Source organism: Gigantopelta aegis, chromosome 6 (genome assembly GCF_016097555.1).
Source record: "Gigantopelta aegis isolate Gae_Host chromosome 6, Gae_host_genome, whole genome shotgun sequence".
NCBI classification, from domain to species: domain Eukaryota; kingdom Metazoa; phylum Mollusca; class Gastropoda; order Neomphalida; family Peltospiridae; genus Gigantopelta; species Gigantopelta aegis.
The window spans coordinates 18,258,407-18,262,308 of NC_054704.1; the positions used below are offsets into that span (position 1 = coordinate 18,258,407).

General features: G+C 37.5%; 1 protein-coding gene across 1 annotated transcript in view; it reads left to right on the forward strand.

The window, feature by feature from the left end:
- The first annotated feature begins 2,451 nt into the window (after nt 1-2,451).
- The window catches only part of LOC121376500 (neurensin-1-like), a 14,679-nt gene continuing 13,228 nt past the window's right edge, over nt 2,452-3,902 (forward strand). Inside the window, exon 1 of the mRNA XM_041504383.1 lies at nt 2,452-2,607. The gene's annotated coding sequence lies outside the window, so the exon portion shown is untranslated. The remainder of the gene's footprint in view (nt 2,608-3,902) is intronic.

A 3,902-nucleotide genomic window follows, 5' to 3' on the forward strand; every position in this document is an offset into this window, starting at 1 on the left:
TATGATTGTTTGTGTTTCTTTACCATCCCATTTGTTTGCATTTACCATAGTTTGACACCCAATAGCCGATGTATGTTTCGTGCTGGAGTTAAACATCTATTCTATTCTATTCTTTACACTAAGTTTCAGAACTATTCAATCAAACTATAGAAGTGATACTTTCAAATTTTCTATTTTCAATTTGTATATCCTGCTGATTTCATGCAGTTCCTCAAGGTTCTCAAGGACAGACGTCGATTGGGCAGCCATTGGCGCTTTAGGACAGAACTTGTTGCAAAAGGCTGTCGTCGTACTAAACGCAGCAGTGCCCTGTTATCTTCACGCTGTGATGTCACACGATGTCGATCAGACCGAGGGAGGTCCACCACATCATTGGTTTGCACATGTTTCCTCACCAATCAACTGATGACTGTGTGATGGTAGCCAAGTTGACGCCCAATAGCTTTGCAGGACATCCCTGTTGAATGCATTCCTATTATCTGCCATTTTGCGCTTCTGATATCCTCCTTTGTGCCATGTTAGCAGTGAATGATTGAACTGCAATACAGCGAAGTTAAATACCTACAGTTGGTGCGTGAACATACTGCATTTTGGAAAAAGCATGGGAGGCATGATGCACTTGCCTGTCCAGTGAATTCATTTGTAACCTTCACGCATGAACGGTCGCATTATTTCTATGGGACACCATTCTGGTGATAATCACCACTGATATAACAGTTGCAATTATTTGTGACATATTATAATTCATTATATCAGGGGATGCTTAACTTTTTTACAGATGTATATAATTTGATCGATATATGAAGTAATGAATGACTGATGGAAACCATAGCTAGCTCGCTGATTCCAGATGAAATGACAAGTCTATGGTAGACGGTCTAAAATAGAAATTGTCTTTGTAGTAAATCGATTAAAAAAATATTAATGACGTGAAATGATCCGCAGTGAAAGCTTCCGACCATAGGTCTATGATTACCAAGGGAAATCTATAGAATTTAGAAACGACACGAAGACCGTACACGAAGAACGTCATATTAACAATTTGGACGATTTAAATGCTCCAATGGGTATCAATACCTATACTAAAATATTCTCGCGCAAGAAGGTTTCCATCTATATTTTATATGTGAAAAGTGAGGTTTTGGGTGATGTAAATTATTACTTCTTTCTATCTCTCTGTCTCTCTCTCTCTCTCTCTCTCTCTCTCTCTCTCTCTCTCTCTCTCTCTCTCTCTCTCTCTCTCATAAAAAAATAAATATTACAATTATATGCTCGATATATTCATGATTCGAAGATGAATAATGTAATTAACAAATTTAAGGTTTGTGTTTGGGACTCTATTAAAATATGACAAGTAGAATCGACCTAGTATGGCGCTTATAACACTGTTAAGAGTCAGACTCAAGACTAATAGAGTTTGATACTTTAACGCCATAGCAATGCCATACAAATTGTATACGTGTAACGTCATTGTGGACAAAAAAATAATGACCTATTAGTAACAACTGTTAGTAAAAAAAGATTTTGTTTAAATCCGAATAAAATGGAATAAAATGGAATAAAATGCGTTTGAAACAAAACACATAATTGGGTGTTTATTGCAACAGCACAGCATTGCATATGAACATCTTTGTTTTCACGTGTATTGTCTACACTGGACTCCCTATAAAAGCAACAATTTTTTAGTTTTCCTGCCACGATACGTAATGCTGACCCCCCCCCCCCCCCACCCCCCCCCCCCCCCCCCCCCCCCCCCCCCCCCCCCCGAAAAAAAACACTTTACACTTCATTTAAATGCTCATTCACACAACATTCCTCATTATGTTTAGGTTTTAATTAAATTAACTTTTAATGTACACAGCACTTAAAATAACTGATTTATAAATGATCAAAGTGAAACAATAGCCAGAGCCCAAGTTTGATTGCAATATTACTTTACAAATGTTACTGAAGCATGTTTAAATACGTAGATAATTCTTATGCACTCAAAACAACAACAACGACAATAACAACAACAACGACAATAACAACAACAACAACAATAACAACAACAACAAAACAACAATAAAAAGCTTTGACGTTTATAGAACTTCCTTAAGTCACAGCGTCCTTTCATCTCAATATGTAGCCATTACACCTGACTGCCGTGAGAATTTTTCAGATGACATTTTGCACCCCGCATGTTTATTTAGTGAACAAAAATCTGCTCTTCTAAAAGAAAAAAATAGCACTGTTTACCCTAGCATCAAAGCCGTTGCGAGTGTGCGGGGGTTCTAAAGAGTTACGATTGCCATGGTGCACGTGCGTAATGACTCCGCGATATGACTCCGACTATGCGACTCCCGCGTCAAGCTCCTTTGGCGCATGCGCAAAATTATTTTTCTTGAAGAAAATCGATTCCAAACCATTATTATTGTGGATAGCGGTGGCGGTGTGATCAATAAGAATTGTTGGAATAAATGGACGTCCATGAACGTTATACCACTATCAACGAGTTGTGATTGCCGCATCTACAGACAACATTGTAACAGTGGACACGCAACTCAAAGAATATCACCTCCTGGAAATGGATTGACGTAACACCATACTGCTAAGCGCAAGAACCTGGTAAGACATACTTTGGTTAATTAGATTTGCTTTTAACTTCAATGACAAGTCACATATGGATGCTTAAATTAATATTCTATAGACTGATTTTCGTTTTTTCGCCAATTCTGTCTTGGCAATACGTCCAAATTAGACTTAAAGCTGTTGTTTTGATAATGGACCATAATGCTGCTGTTGTTGTTTTTGTGGATGTTTTTTTTCTGATTTTTTTTCCCTCTTCAATTGCGGTCTGCGCCACCTTGCGTTGGCGGTAATCCTGATTACAGAATTCGATGCCAGTGAGAAGGCGGTGTTTTGTCGCGATGGTCATAGATACACCCACGTAACTGCGTACACTGCACGGAGATCAATACAGTCTGTACCTGTGGATGAAGGCTGGTGATTACCAACATTTCTCGTGTGTTAGTTAATAAGGTGGCCATTTAACTTGTTGCTTCGGATGGTCTCCCCAAGGACAACAAGTTGATTTATTTTTCTTCTTTTATTCTGTGTGTATGCGTGTGTATTTGTGCGAATGTGTGTCTTATTTTAAAGTTAGGATTGCAGATATTCAATCTTAGTTCCTGTAATTTTAATTTTAAAGTTAAACGCTGATATTTAGTTGTAGTTAGGCCGACTATTACTATTATCTGGGTTTTGTTTTTGTATCTGGTCTAATTTGCAAGTTGTTTGATTCAAATAAATTAATTAATTTTAAAAATAATTCAAAATAATGATCATAATAATGAAAAGTTCATCATAAAAACAATCTTCGTTACTGCATACGAATCACTGGTTAACATCTTTCCTAGTGAAACAGTTCCAATAGCTGATGTGTGTGCCTAGCACAGTATTTTCCAAAGTGGCGGGATTTAGCTCAGTCGGTTGAGTGCTCGCCTGAAGTGCTTGCATCGTAGTATCGAACCACCTCGGTGGATCCATTTAACTGATTGGTTTTTCTCGTTCTAACCAGTGCATCACAACCTGGTCAAAGGCCAAGGTATGTGCTTTCCTGTCTATGGAAGAGCATATAAAAGATCCCTTTTGAAAAATGTAGCGGGTTTCGTCTGATGACTACAGTCAAAATGACCAAATGTTTGACATCCAACAGCCGATGATTACTTAATCGATGTGCTCTAGTAGTGTCGTTAAACAAAACGAACTTTAACTTTAACTTTAAAGAATGAAATAACAATGAGCTACTAAAACAATGAAAGTATATTTGCATTCATGTTTTAAAACTGTTAATTTATACACACGTATGTTTTTACCTACAACACTGGCCACTAAAATACGTAGGACCGTAAAACAAAACT